At 40.4% G+C, this 16,569-nt stretch overlaps 2 protein-coding genes across 3 annotated transcripts in view; one reads left to right on the forward strand and one right to left on the reverse strand.

Annotated features, from left to right (window-relative positions):
* LOC128887565 (uncharacterized) overlaps positions 1-16,569 on the reverse strand; it is a 191,656-nt gene that overhangs the window by 11,494 nt on the left and 163,593 nt on the right. The gene's annotated exons all lie outside the window — the stretch shown is intronic.
* The window catches only part of LOC128887559 (lachesin-like), a 175,552-nt gene continuing 159,358 nt past the window's right edge, over positions 376-16,569 (forward strand). Inside the window, exon 1 of the mRNA XM_054143579.1 lies at positions 376-1,277. The gene's annotated coding sequence lies outside the window, so the exon portion shown is untranslated. The remainder of the gene's footprint in view (positions 1,278-16,569) is intronic.

A 16,569-nucleotide genomic window follows, 5' to 3' on the forward strand; every position in this document is an offset into this window, starting at 1 on the left:
AAAAGACCAGTTTTCCTTGAAAACTACGCTATCAGGATGTTTTTTTTTTTTTTTTTTTTTTTATTATTTCCATACCAATTTTAGTCCAAGTTAACCTTAAAAATTAAATTACATTAGTACGAGAAAAGAAAATAGTTCAATTCCGAAAGAGTTACAGGCCTCGGGTGATCCCCTGATCCTAAAGTCCTTCCCGGAGAACCCTTTACGTTCCATATCGACATCGTTTCCCCGACTCCTCCCCGTTTCTTATTTATCGCTCGGCGTATCGGTCGTTAATTATAACTAAAGTCCATTACGACGAGTAAACCGATGGTCAACGGCCACTGGAATTACAGGGGTGCTCCTTCTTCCAGGAGAAGGGCACTCTCCTTCGGGAGTAGCGGCGGTGAAGTGGCGCGATCAGATGCTGAGTGAACAGGAGAAGAGCGACGAGAAGTGGAGCGACCGGAAACGGAGAAGGATGAAGAGGCCGAAGCCGCGAGTTCCGCGTCGCGGAGGGGTGCCAGGTAGTCGCACGTGGAGGCGGAGCGACGCCGCGCGTCGCGTCGTGCCACCGACGCCGAGCGTCCTGCCCCCAAAGCCTCGGGTGGGGAGTCGTGGCGAACGCAGTTCTCGACGGATCACCGAGAAGGTGTAACGGTGTTGTCGTTGTCGCTCGCGAATCGCGACGAACCCTTCGCGAAGCCACGTGATCAACCTTATCGTCGGTTATCAAAGTCGTCGAAATCGCTCGCTCCGGTTCTATCTCGAGAAACGCTACCAGACCTAAACGTACATCAATTAGAATAGCCAAACTCCACAGTCCTAATCGCGATGCCCAAAAGGGGAGCATGACTGATCGACCCTCCGATGCTGACAGGGGATCGACCCGAGAGTCTCGATCGGCTTGAATCTCTCACCCGTGTGTCTACGATCTTATCTCTTCCGAATGTGATTGGTGCTTTTCTCGTTTCGTTTCTCGTACGATAAGGATCCTGCGCGCCGGACGCTAGCGTGCGTCGAGTTTCTCGTCGCTTTTCGTTGATTGTTTCCTGTATACGCGACCTTGCTTTGTTTTTTTAGCATCGTTAGAGGGTGTTACGGACTTGGACATGCTGGGGAGGCGCGGTTGATCGGACACGTGATTCTTGTGCGGTACTCGCGGACGGGCGTCGTGCAGTGTGTAAAGGTGTTGAAGGTGCTTCTGGAACCAATGACGGGATAAGCATGACACCGTTGGAGGGCTAGGTGACGTCGTCAATCCGGGGAGCTTCGGGGTCGAGGAGATCTTAGATAAGGTGAATGCGATACTTTATTTTCGTTAATAAGTTGACTGCCAAGATTAAACTCGTGGAAATTTGTACAAGCGTAAAATTGTTTCTCGAGACTCTTGAAGATTAGGTAATTTAACATTTTTTGTACCATCTTAAACCTGCTCCTATTCAGATTTAATTTCATTAGCGTCTCACAATCGGGATTAATTTTTGTAGTTCCTTAATGAAAAGTAAGTCCTGTCACCTATTTTTGGGTGACGTTATCGATTATCAATTCTTTGAAAATCGAGGGACAGATATTACTCCGTATTGAATCGGAGTACGAGATACTCGTTTCATTTTTGTACATCGGGAGTTACGGTGTAGTAGATGAGGGAATATAATGAAAGGCTATGGGGGTGTAAAATGCGGTACTTCCCGTCTAAGGAAATCGCAAATCTCGTAAAATTTTCCACGTTCACAGAAAAAACATTAGAAACAGAGATGCGCGAATGTCGCGAGGCTCGATTGTTTATTTTTTTTTTTGTTCGCTTCCTTTGAAGGCAAACACGAGACTCCGTAGTTCGGTGGCAGCGGTGACGTTGCGTTTATTTTTCTTTCCTCTATTTACTCGGTCATGCTACTTTAGCAAAAGTCACTGTCCCATTCCACGGAAGCGGATGGATTACTGGGTGTTTCTGCATTGATTCTTCTTCTCCATAGCCGTAATTGAGGTTCTAAATCTGGACAAGTGCTTCTACATTTCCTTTTTGCGACGGTATTTTGTTGCCGCACACCGACGAACCCGTTTCTTCCCTCTGCGCGAAATTACACCGTGTAATCCTTTTCTTTTATGGTTTTCGCTGCACGGTAAAAGCTTCTTTGTTGCCTTTTTTTTTTCTTCCTTTTTTTTTTTTAATTGCGTGGGCGTATAGGTACAATTACTTTCGGAGTACGATTTAAAGTTTCACCGTTACGGAGTTTGCGGGCCGAGACGGAAAAATTCAGGCTTGGGGGAAAAAAGCGAGAACCATAATTTAGTAACTGTTTATTTATTTAGACCAGTGGCGGTTTCACTCGCGAATGGACTGGACGTTCACGCGAATTCATATTTTTAGAGATCCGAATAAAGAATTGAGATTTAAATGAATGTATGCCTAATGATATACTAATGATATGACCTCTTCATATTTTATATGTTTATACATTTATGGACATTCTCATACATTTTTCCATATTTTCACTTGCCCTCATGATTAATCGTCAAAGAGTAAATTTTAACATTTTCTTCTGTTATATACAAACGATGTACAATAAAATCAAGGAATTTTACTTTTCAATTCATAAGAGTACGCTTTCCAGGAATAGGAGGCCTGATGTACTGATTTATTTCGCTTCTCTGTGTCAAGAATTCTGAAATCTCAAGATTCTGCAAACTAAATATGTTACACGATTCAATAGATTTATTGTTTGCGGCATTTCGAAGATGAAATTATTCCAAATAAAATAATCATAAACTAAATATAAATAAAACTTGTATTCAAGGAGTTCCTAGCTAGGTTGTAAATTTCAAGAAAACACAGCGTGGGAAGCATAGACGATTCCTTATTTCGAAGCTCAATTTTCTCCAAGTTAAATAATCATAAACGCGTCAAAATTGTATACCGATATAAAGGAGGCTAAAGGAAATAAAAATTGGATAGGAACAGTTTCTCGGTAGCGTGTAAATTTCAAGAAAACACAGCGTGGGAAGAATAGACGATTCAAAGTTTCATTTGCGTGCGCCTCACGTTTCTGTGGCACATAGTTCTTTGACCGCGAAGGGTATGCAAATATCCAATACGAGCTCCAGGAGTTCGGCGCGTAAAGGCCCGCGAAACTAGTCCCGGGATCGCCGTGAACGTGAAAGCATATGTACGTCCGGCGTATAGGGAAGGTACAGTTGTAGCTAGGGGCGAAAGCGTTGGAAAGAACGAGCAGAATGCGAGCATTGGACAGGGATAGGAAGAAAAAAAAAAAGGGCTGGCGAAAAAGCCAGGCAGGGAATCGCTTTAAACTACCATCTACTTCACATTCCTGATTTCAGTTAAGGGGCTTGTTTATTTCCTTTTTCGGCTTCGAAGACCCGCCGTGCATTATACGCTCGCGCACCGCTGCTGCAGAATGCAATGCATCACGGGTAAGGGAGGAAAAAGGGAAGAGGAAGACGACGCCGCCCCTAGACTATCAGTGACAGGGAAGTTTTGCCTTGTCCCTTATTTCCTTCTTTCCTCTCCATTAGAAGTCCAGGGCGATCGCTTTAATTACGCTTTCTCAATTACCATTTGTTTCGCGTTCCGAGGCAACTCATGTTCATCAATAACGTTGGCTATCGCGGGAAAGACGCGAAGGATCGAGACGCGTATATGGTTGCTTGGACGCAGCTTTAGCTTCTGTATATCTTCCGTATGTATTCTGTGATCAAATAATAAATCTACGAAGGCTTGATAAAGGTAGCAAGGATGTATAATAGATACGTATTAGATACGTTATCTTGTAAACTTTTTGTGGAAGGAATCAGAAGTTTGCCTAGAAGACTTCTACGCGCTATTTGAAAAATGTTGTTGGTGATACATGGAATGATTTTCTGTTTATTGAACTCGTGATCTGCTTAAAGGAAGTAACGTTCCATCCGTTGATGGAAGAAAAACGCTTGCTTGGCGAAAATTTCGCATCGCTACGTAAAACGTGACGAAGACGTTCCCTTTTACAACCGCCCGGTACTCCCAACAAAAAACTAACTGTCGATGAGAGCGAACGATATGGCATCGTTCTATTGTTTTTAAAGAATTTTACGTGTCATGCATCACCGTTGGAAGGCATAAAATTGATTTATACTCGCTTCGTGTATCACGCCCCCCCCCCCCCACCCCTCTCGTTTATAAACGAGATGTGAGATTAAAGGAGAAATACATTGTGATACTTCATTTTGGGGAAATAATAACAAATTGAATAATGGATTTCGCTGTATACGAGTTGTATGAAAATTGAGGATATGAATTAGCGTAAATGGGTGTTGTTTTGCAATAATAATTCGATTTATATAAACTTCGATTCCAGATAATTGAGCTTCAGGTTGTTTGATTTCTGATGAACAGCATCTTTCAGGCTTGGTTGATTTATTATGTCACGAAAAATAGTAAAATAGTATTTACAGGATGATTGCTGTAACCTTTAAGAGAAGGAATATTCTCTGTAGGACCTTCTAAAGAAGGTTAACATTTCTCTCCTAAAACATTGGAGAATAAGAATGTATTAAAATAAAATGACGTCAAATAAAAGTATATCTCTAGATTGCTCCAACAGCTAATAAAATTACGTCTAGCTCGTTACTGAGGACTTTTATTTCATTTTTCAAACTTCACTTTTCTTTGAGTTTGGATTTAAAGACTCACTTACCGAGCGAATGAAGCAAACTAATTGGAAGAAGGAAACGCTGGAAAGTTCGGGATGAACGTCTCGCGTAAAGATAGCAATATTTTCACGGGTTTAGCGAATCCGCGTAATAAAATTAATTTTCCACCGGTCGGAATCGCGATTACGCTCGTGCACGCGATTTTTGGCAAAACGCCCGGAATGTAATTCACATTACCAATCGTATCATCGCTATTCGCGGCGTTTCTGCGCGGCCCTCTCGTTTTTCCTGCGGCACGATGCGATCATAGAAGATGGAAAGAACGAAAGGAGTGGCGGAGAAGGGAAAGGTCAGGAGGAAAATCGTTTAGCACGCGATCTTCTCGTAATTCTGCACAGCATTTCCGTGCCATGCTTTGTCTTCGTCGCGAACTGACGCTTTACACGTGTTAGGTTGTTTGCACTCCCCTTTTCAGCTCTCGCAATTAGTATCACGCCCCGATATAGGAAATCTAATTGTCCGATGGATCGTTAACGAATTCTGCCGATCGATATTTGGTATATTAAAATATACATCTCTTTCAGATACTCGTTTTAAGTTTGTTTTTGTGTTAATTTTTAAAGTCGTGCTCCTAATTTACAGGCAAGAGGGATGCGCATATCATTAAAGAAAATATGCCAATCTTGTTTTATCTTTAATTTTTGGAACTCTTTGGTATATAATTTCTGAAACACTTTGACCTAAGGAATGATAACTACGGTTACTACTTCCTCTCTTTTTTTGTGTGTGTGTTTTTGCATTTTCTTAATTTTCAAATTTTATATCTTCATGGCAAGACACTCGTTGAATTTTATTTATGGAAAATACAGGTTTATGGAAGTACAAATGACTAAATTATTTGTAATCATTAAATTTACTAATTCAATAAGTCTAAAAATCACGGAACTTTCGCGTAGATTAAATCCTTGGACACGACATAGTTTCATTCCCTTCTCCTCCCCTGTTTCGAGTAATTTCAAAATTTTCTCGGAAAGTACAATGTAACGAGGGCATTTAAGCGAGAACTGGGCAATTTCTTGCTCTTCCAAGGAATTCTTCCAGATCAAGTGCAAAGCTTAAAAGCCGTGCCTTTCTTGCAGCGCTGATACTCGTTAGAAGAATTTTCAGTCTTTACAGCTGAAAACTTGGTAAAACGTAGAAGTCTATGATGGAGGTGAAACGAAACGGTGTGCGCGTCTTAGTGTGGGTGGATGTATCTCGAGCTGTAGAAGGGATTCCGTGGAAAATGGAGTCCGCTGTTTTCCTTGCGAATGGCGACGTTGCCCTAAAAAGGTCTATTTATTCGTACGTAGTTGTTCGTCACTGGCGCATACGTCGAAATTCAATTCATATAGGAAAAGAAAATTCAATAAGTCACGTTTCATTTATTATACAACGAAGATTACGAATTATAATTGTCAGAATTTTACTTCCGGATGCCAGTAAAATTATTTAAAAACTATTTCAATGTAGACAATTACATTCAACTACGATTCAATTTTAAATTCGAACAGTTTACCTTAAGAGACGTTATCTAATTTAATTTTATATAATTGTAGCAGGTACGAGACAATTGTGAAGTATATTCAACGAAAATGTATTTAAAGAAGGAAAATGGGAATTATTCATGGCACGACACGATATTGTTGTTTTACAAGTTTCTTTGACGGATCATCGTTATCGCAATTGCTAGAATCGAGAATGAGGTTCCGGCGAAGGTCAATTGGTTAGCTCGACTATCTAGTCACGGCCGATTCTGAAAAGCAGGTTCGCATATGCGCTTTTCCGCTGATCCACTCGTCCCACCTATGAATTTCGATGCAGAAAAGTGCGCTCGATGCTCCCGAAAGCCCCGGGGCAGTTGCACCGTCGGCGGTAACGGCCTGCGGCCTTCGACATAGATATACTTGCGCGTTGAACAAGAGGCCACACGGATATTCGTAGGCAAATAACGCTACCGAATTTCAATCGCGAAACGCCAAGCCATCGTGTTCAAAGAATGTCACGAAACAGGGAGATATTTGAAGATAAGAGAAATAATTTCTCCAGCTGATCGAATTTCAAATTAAATGCCATGTCTTTCTGTAAACTGTTTCATTTTGAAGTTGAGTGCAATATTTTCCATCAAGCTGATTGAAGTCACATGTTTCACTTGAGATGTTTGCTTTTGGAGTGGAATATCGTACTTTTTATCAATATAATTAAAAGAGCGTTGTATTCTCCATCGAGATAATTACATTTGAAGTTAGAGAATTTTACGTCTTCAACAGTTTGTATTAATAAGAGTTAATGAGAGTTGAGATAATTAATTTAAGAAAAAAAAAACAGGAATCACATTAGAACCTTCAATACAGAAATTGAACGCAATGAGAACCTTATTATTGCTGTACGATTTCGAATGTTTTTACAATTCTGAAAAGCTACCCAGAAAGTATTCATGAGGTCTTTTGATATCTATGGTGTGCGACAGAATGCGTTGAGAATTTCGAATTTACCGTATATATACATATGTCATGTGTCGATGGTATGTGGAATTGGTTTTCATGTTATGTGACCATTTCAAACTGCATCTTCTCGTTTGCGATGCATTTTACGGATTCAGTTCGAGGCTACGTGTATATTTTTGATACACGTAGAAAAGCAGATTAATTCGTTGATTGGATTTAAACACATTGTGAATTGAACCCTCTGGTTTGGTAACCTTTTAATTTAATATGCGTCGTGGTACAACAAAAAATTCGAAGTTACAGGTGGTTTTTATAGGTATACGTTTAAAACGTACGGACTCCTGTAGTTTCTTATAATAAACACGAGTAAACAATCACATGGATTTCGAGAAGTATATGTTCGTTTAACAATCGTTTAACTGTCTTCAATTTATAAATTTACATGATGTACCACAAGAATAACATTCTGTTTTTAAATTGATCAGTAAAAATTGTATCAAGTTCGTTTATTGAATTATAATAAATTAGTAAAATATTAAATAAGGCTAGCAGTAAATTATATATTTTCAGAAGAAATAGTAGGTACTTATCTCGTCCAAGGATTCACTATTGTAGTTCGTTAAACTTCTCCGTAGATCTCGTGGTACTGTTTTAACTCACAGAAAAGTGCACATTTAAGAAGCAAAATTAGTGTACAAGTCGAAAGGGTGTTTTCCCAGAGAATGCAAGCACTGCCACTTCCTAGCACGGTCCAGAAAACACTGACTATCACTTAAAAGATCTCTAGAGTGCATTCCCTCTTATATTTCCAATTGATCAATTGATCAAACGAAAACTGCGATTGGAGATCAACGATCGTTGAGCAAATGACAATTTAAGTGAACGTTAATCAGACGTACTTCGGTGTGAGAGTGACTTCAAACTCACTTACTACTTGAACCACTGCAGGAACATTTGAAAAGATGTAACTTTGAAATTTTTAATTACCAAATTACCAAATATGTTACCAAAAGTTCAATTAGCTTTATGGGAAAAACGACACAAATCTAATTATATTCATATAATATAATTCAACTTCACATTCAACTTCAATAATCAAACCATTTAATGAAAAGGAAATCATCCGATTTAAACTTCCGTCAGATCAAGAAATTATTCCTCTTAGAACCTCAAATGTCTCCAAACAAAAACATCGTCAGTTTTACTTTTCTCACTCTCCATTTTTCACGACGTCGAAGTAGGAACCTCCTTTAAGAGATAAAATCGATGTTTTCGATCTCCTAGAGCGGCGTAACCTCTAACGAAAATGTTTGCACGTGTACGGCACATGCAGCCCCATAGCGAAGCATTCTTTCCGCGACGTATCGTACTCGAATCTTCCTCGTTTACCGTCGGGATAATTCCGCGGCTCGAAATGGAACAGGGACGGGAAAAAGTTCGCGCCCGACGTTTCCTCGACCGCATTAATTTTGATCGCCGAAGTGCTCGCTACAACCAATCGCGCCATTAGCACGGATTCCCATTTATAGAAAGTTTCGTCTCCGCGCGGCTAGTCCCGCCAATGGGATAAGTCTAATTAGAAGTGCCACGAAAGTTTCCCGCGGAAAATGCTGAGAAACAGAGGGACGCCGAGAGAAGAGGGCGCAGGACGAAAAGAATCGAAGATGGCGAGAGGTAGCGGGAGTGGAAGGAGCAAAACGTCGGGCAATTATTGTTCTTTCGGCCGCGAATTTAATTGAAGGAAAGGCGCGCGAAGCCCGGCGTTAACGAGAAACCGTATCCGTCTTGATTTCTTCTCATCGCCGGGGTTCCTCGGCTTCGCTTAATTGTTACGCACTTCTTAGTTCGCCCTACATTCGCTACATAATTTTTGGGAGTCCCTCTCGCCGTGGTTATCGAGAGTTTTCGCGATATCACACTCCGCGGAACGAGTTCCATTATTAAAACGTTGTTTCAGGATAGTTCGAGTGATTTGACGTATCGCGAGGATATCGAGGTGTAAAAGTTTCTCGGTGCTTTCTGGCGCGCCGAGTCGGGAATAATGACTTTCCTTGGGAAACTTTCGGGCTCCCGTATATTTGCCTTATACGTATTCATTCAATTACGGCCAGCCAGTTATCGTTCGTTTGTTTTCATTATCCGTTTCACGGGGTGAGGCGTAATTCGACCCCTTCGCTAACCTCCCCACGACCACGGAGGGAGGAGGATTCTTCTGATCCCTCGCGATGAAGTCCGCGCGTGCAATAAAACTTTTTCGTCGCGGTTTATTGGTCTCCGTCAAGATGACTTTTGAAGATTCTTCGTGATAACGTAAGTTCCGTAGCGCCGTACAATTTTTCTCGTCGAATATTGCCGATTAGTTTCGACAAAACAGGATTACCATCGAAGATAGGTTATTGTTAATTGGGAGCCGGGAGTAAGAAACTTTAAAATCATAGATGCTTTCTGTTCATAATTTGGTTGACAAAGTGTTGACTAGTTCAGTGTTTCAGAAGTTCAGAAAGTTCCGGAAGCTTCCGCGCAACATAAAATCGATAAGCAACGCTTTTTAACCAGTTGGGAGCATTAACTGCTGAAGTTTAAGGAAAAGTTATCGGATAAAGTTTCAATTTAAGCAGGCGGTATTTAAAAGCTTGGGAAATTATCGCGTTGCGTTTCGAAGATGCAAATTTCTGTCTAAATCTGTACAAATAGGTCAGAGCAGAGTTTCTCAAACTACGCTTGTTCATGATTCCCTACCTCTCACTTATTTCCCTTACAAACTATTTACAGAACACTTGTATTTTATTTTAACGCTATTTGAACACTGTTAGCATTTCACTCTCCTTTTTTACGTACAATTTTTAGGAACAAGCTAGTTTTTAGAATTTTCATGTACGTGACAATTTCGCTCGTCTCTGTTAGAAACACCTGGTTAGCGAATACCCCGTAAAAACCCCATTGATATTCCTGTCGGCGCTATTATATACGTCGTATAATATTATGTTCACGCGTGCACGAGTCATTCATCAGATCTCATGATAAATGGGTACTTAATCTACCGTGATAAGAGGCGACAAAAAAAAAAAAAAGAAAAAATTGAATGCGTTCGATCGCGTATCGGAATTTAAACTACGCGGTATGGCTCATTTAAATTTACGATGAGACAAATTTTCTTTCCGTCGTTGGAAACAGCAGCGCCGTTGCCGCTTTCCTATGGGAAATCAATAGCCTGAGTATCGTAATGTGTCGAAACTTTAGATTAAAAGCGCGGAAGTAATTCTCAATTTGGAAAAAACGAGAGATTTACTTCTAAATCGTCGATCAACCACGTTGCCAGGCTGACAATTACGTGCTTGAAATTTTTATTCCGTGATACGTGGGAAATTATGTAGCATTCGGAATATAACGTATATGCATATGTTCGTCAATGCACCCTGTAGAGATGAAACATTAACGTCCTGTTCCTCGAGAATTAAAACATGCACGAAGCTCCTATTTTTACGAAACAATTCAAACATACTATCCGCATCTCACAAAATACTTTACCTTCTTCATTACGATCTAGACAACCCTAGATAGACAACTCTAGAATACTCTACTACCCTCGAAATGAACAATTCTCAAAAATTTCGTCCACCATTTATCTTCGCCCCCTTCGAGAACAGCCGTTATTTTACGTAAAATTCTGGGGGTTGTATGCCAAGTGACGCGGCAAAGGAGCGAAGGGAGTAGACGCAGAAGGGCTGGCCAGACCAAGGGAGTTAGGGGATGGCAAGTATGATACGGGGAGAGGGGTCGGTGCGTTAATGTATATTTATGTATTAAACAGGCATTATTTATACGTCCGATGAATATGCATTGTTCGGTGGCAGTAGCGAGGTGTCGAGTGCAGACCCGTCGCTATCACTGCCTCATCAATCACACACAGTCCCAGTGGCAATCCGCCCCCGCGCCCTGCGAGCCGTGCAAACCTCGTACTGCCTAGGCCACGGGTCCTCGTTCCTCTCAGAACAGCAAACGCCACTCCTCTCGGCGACCGTGCGGCCAACCGGCTCGCAATTCGCACTAATTTACGTAATTTTTTTTTCAATGTCCACGTGATACCTCGTTACCGTGCGGCGAGCATCGGCCGTGCTACGACTGCCCGATTCAACCTGGTTTACCGATTTGGGCCACTGGCGTTGGGCTACCGTGTGTACTAATGGGAATATACCGAACAATGAAGGCGAATCAACGCTATCGATACCATCTGCCAATTTATAAATTGGCATGATTAATTTATTTCTCCTTATCATACCTTGGACGGGGGAATACGGATAAATGGGTCTTTTGTGACCCATGTTGGAGTTTCTATTTAACGTGGTTCGATATTCTTTTGTTTAAATAATTTAGAATGTACGGGGAAAAATATCGATTCCTTTTTCTGAAAGTGTCAGAATCGTAGATGAAGGATCGTACGTTGGGTGTTGAGTTGATTTTATTTTTTCGTATAGGTTTACATCGATAGATATTTATTTAGAATATTTATATGTAAGACTCGATTAGTAATTGTCGCATAGAATTTAATTAACTCCCAACCACGCTTCGTATTAAATAAATTTGAATTCATATTATCCACGTGGTTATCTACCAACGATAAGTAAAATAGTTACGATAGCATAGAAGTTAATTAACTTCCAACCAACCTCCATATAAAATAAATTGTTATTTATGTCGTCGTCGATGATGATTATCTACTACAGATAAATGAAATAGTTATAACGACCAGTAGAAATTACGGGGTTTACGTTAAAATTCAATTGATTAGAAAAAGTGTTAGTAATTAATACCGACTATCCCAGATCTAGATACCTTGATCCTTGTAAAGCACTTCTGTATCGAATTGCTTGAGTATCGTCGATGCCTAATCCCATCAGTCCCCATCGCTAGTACACACACGTACGAGCCCGCGGTCGTTTCCAAAACGAGGTGGCGGAAGGGAGGGATAGGGAGAGATCAAACCACCGTGAAGTCTCGCCAAATGGTCATCCGCGGCCACCGTGGCGACGATATTCAGAACGTTAATCGGACGAATCAATCGGATCTCGTCGGCCGCAAAACTGACCCGCGGACATTCGAGGACTGCACGCGCGGAATGTGTGCACCAGCTACGCCGAAAATTTTTCAGCTGTGGAATGGACGTTTGATATGTTGTTTTGCCCGTGGATTTTGGTCAGGGAATTGCGCATCGGCGACGCGCGCCCTCCGTTTCTGTCCTCCCTGTATACATACACGGGGTATAACCTGTTAAATATGGATCGTTGTATAATTGTCGTCGCTATTAGCCGAACGGGGAGCAGGTGTATCGGCCTGTCGTCAGAACTCCCGCGCCGTATAGATTAACAATGCGACGCGTATGGTCTGATTTCGATTGGTCCATGCGTCGAATTTAAAACGTCTGTGTCGGAGACTTTTACGGGAGAAACAAACGTCAGAATTCACCAATTTCGAAAGAAATATGGTACTATGTTATTTCGCGTGGAATAATTCGCGTGGAAGATTCGCGTGGGTCCGGTTAAATTTAGTTGACTGTGCTAGTAGTACAGGTCAATATTTCATGATACAAATTAACATTATTTCCTTCTCAAATAAGTTGAAGATAGATAAGTATTTTGTAAATTGTATTAGAAATAGAATCTAATAATTGATTCAATCATATTTTAATATTTTAAAATTATTTTAAAATTAGTTGTGGTAGTACGAGTCCCATATTACAAAATTAGTAGTACAGGTCAACCATTTACTCTACGAGTACTCTTAATAGCTTTCCCTCTTCGAAACCACCGAAGGTAAATAAGAATTTGATAAGTATTTCGTATTTTGAATCATGCAAAATACAATTGTTTTCTATTTTATTTCTACTTCCTTTTTTTTTTTAAGAGAATATAGGCGTAAAGGTTTTACTTGTACTACTTTCAAAAACCGCGGATATCGAATTCCAATCCGGAACAGTAGATACACAGCGTAACCGCAGTGATATCACAACTCTTTTATTTTTGGCATTTCCAATATGGATGTCAATATCTTCGGATACCGACAAATTTATTAACAATTATATATAGATCGATCACGATTGAATTCCGATTCTTGCGTCGAGAATTTAATTCTCTTAGTTTAATCAACATTGTCAAAATAATTGATTTCACGACTGTGTTTATTCCTTTAATTAAATTAGAATTAGTCGTACACTCGCTGTAGTCATCTCAGTGAATATACATTCACGAATGTATATTTGGATGTTTTTCGAATTCGAATTAACGAATATAATAATCAGGTGTACGTCGAATCTCATCCCAACGGTAAACGGATGTTACTTTCACTTTTAAGACACTCAACTTACGAGCACGTAAACATTCTAGTGTCATTACGTGAAAAGCGCCCGGGCTTTCAGTGTGGTTTCAAAGCTTGTCACCTTTGCTACGATTTTTTGCCTTTTTCGCGAGACGGCACTTCAGAGATCGAGCTTTTAATTAACTGAACCGACGCCGAATTTCTAGTGGGCGTCCAAGAGTCTTTTTCCTCTGAAACACTCAACCGGTTTCAAAATCTTCTGCACAGAATACCAAACAGAAATTCTCTATCAATGATTGTTAAATCTTATTAAAAACTTCCTTTCCTTTTTGAGTTTAGCGATATGTTATTTCGGGATTTGTGCACCGATTTTACCGCGTTCGTTCTAGATATTTCTTTTGATCGCCGGAAGGTTTACTTAACAAATTGATTACCCAGTTGCGAAAGTTGGTTTCCCGTTCCTGGAATCGGTAACGAACGTCGCGAGACTCTTCGTTTACACTTCTCGTGTTCCGTGCAACAGAATAAATCGTTCGTATAATCGAATATGCATTCGTAAGACTGTGGAATTTCCGCAGAAATGCGGTGTAGTTTTCCTGGATTTCCCTGGTTCGTCTGTGAGCCGCTTGTGTACCTTGGGCAAACACTGTACATTAAACAATGATGCTTGTACAACATCAGAGAACGATGGTTTAAAGTATATCTCGGAGGAACGTAAAATATGTACGAAAGTATCAAAATTATTTCACGTGTTTCATGAAATTCGAGGTAAGGAAAATTATTTCAAACAACTAAAATAAAATACAATAGATGATAAATCAAATAAGAGAATCTTTCTACGTTACACGTATTACGCTTGAAAATGCATAGAAGGGGCGCGGTTGAATTTTATTTGGTTTATTGCTTCTCGATATGGTTCGTTTTTCCGTATATACGGCAGTAATTTTGCGAACTGTTTCACGCAGATTCGAAATTGAGGCATATATAATTCCGTGGGAGGCTCCCGTTGCCGCGTATACATATCGCAAGGAACTCTCAATTTTCGCGCTCCCGTACCAACACCCCCGCCAAATTAGATTCGCTCGTACGACTTTTATCGTCCGTTCTTCTAGTAACCATCGCCTAATACTCCTCTTGTAGTTCACACTCGAACGGCACGCTCGGAAACGACGAACCATTTTCTCTCTCACCGTAATAATAGTAGAAATTCCTTCGGAATCTCTTCCTAAATTTCTGCAGAATTTCCTTCCAATGAAAATTTGATACTTACAGCGAGACCCCGGGTATTTGTAAATCTTTTCACGTCGACGGCTGCGATGGTTCCCACCTTACGTGCCCTCGCTATCGTCGTACGTATTCCTTATTTAATTTCCGTCTTCTGCGCTCGAGTTTTTCGTACCGTTTGCATCGATGATTTTGATCCCACTCTACGCGACGCGCCTATCGCGCTCGGGCCAATTCGACAACGATCGGAATCTTTATATTTTAAAACTTGGTATACTCAGTTTCAAAATACGAATGCAATGTAAACACGCAAATCCGATATAAATATGTAATCGCAATGAAAGTATACAATTGCAATAGAAACATACAATTACAACGAAGGTATGTGAAAAATGAACCTATTCTTTAGTTTAACTAACGTCTCCGCAAGAAAAATGTTTGACGTGTCGTGGTAAAGGCCGGTCCCATACTCGCGGCGCTATATTTCAATTATATCAGAATCTCTGACACCGAGTGTCATAAATGATCGATTCGGTATGGAACGAGCCTACAGAGTTTACAAGCAGGCATTTATTTTACACGTTAAATTCTTCTCTCCCATTCGCGGCAAGAAATATTCGAAAAAATTGACTAATGGTCGGTGGGCTTTTATCGCTCGCGGAATTTTCATTAATACCCGATTCGATTCGAATTCGAACATATCGCTACAATATTCGACTGTAATTTCTCGTGCAAATACGTTGAAGAGCAGCTTGAACCGAGCGAAAAAAATGAACGAAATTGGCTGGGAAGAATCGGCCGCGGTTACGTAATATGGTAAATTGTTAAACTGTTTAGTGTATACGCGATGTACGTGCACAGGATGTTCTTGTATCAAGTGTCGTAAACTATTTTCTTCGTGGAATTCATTTTACATACATTTGAATTTTTCGTACAAAGAGGTTTGTTTTTTAGAGCGCAAGAAAGCTTGTTAGAGGGATTAAGAGAACACTCTGTGTATAGATATATATCATTGTGGAGATGTGTTCGACGAATAAACGAAAATTTCAGCAGTCGGTTACCCTGTGGCCCGCTTTCCAAACGAACTTTCAGGATCGTCCGCTACCAATCACTCACTGTCCGCTACAACTCAACCAGCCGCATCGCGTATTTCTATCGGTTATCTACAATTGATTCGATGCCTCTTTGCCATTTGTATTCGATACATCGAATACGTTCGGCTGTTTTACATAGCTGTCTTTGATAGCAGTTATTTACGTTTCTTCGCTCGCCAGGCCATGATTCATCCTGTTCTCTTTAAATCACTTTTCGGAACAATGGAAACTCAAGTTTCAACGGTGTACAGAATTTTTGTTCACGTGTAATGTAGTATCCGCGCTTCCCATACCCAACAATAAGGAGTCAAATAAGAACACGAAACGTCGCGTATGTAAAGCGGTCGACTGTGGATCCGAGGATCGTGGCTTCGAATCCCCGTGCTTTATTTTTCGTTTAGACTCCTACAGTAATAAACACCCAGTATGTACCTTTATGGCATAAAACATGTATTTTAGTAGTTCGACGATCGAGTAGATTTAGATAATAAAAAACAATGATATGCACAGTGTAACGCATAATTTACTTATTTCATTTGAAATAGTTATCTAGAGACACTCTATATTCCCAGAAGATCTTAAGAATTCTATTGCCGTAATTGCGTTTAGTTCCTAGGTCACGATCTTCGGAGTCTTAAACAGGGAATGAAAATGGCGATCTGTGAATTTCAATTTTAGCTTCTGGTAAGGAAAGAAGTCGGCCGAAATCGAATCGAGAGAAAATGGGGCTGGTTAAGTACACTAATCCCTTTTTAATTCCTGCTTTTACGGACAATTCGATCTTATTAGGTCAAAATAATTTTAGACTTCATGGATTGGAATACTAT

This window comes from Hylaeus anthracinus, unplaced genomic scaffold (genome assembly GCF_026225885.1).
Source record: "Hylaeus anthracinus isolate JK02 unplaced genomic scaffold, UHH_iyHylAnth1.0_haploid 11989, whole genome shotgun sequence".
Taxonomy (NCBI): domain Eukaryota; kingdom Metazoa; phylum Arthropoda; class Insecta; order Hymenoptera; family Colletidae; genus Hylaeus; species Hylaeus anthracinus.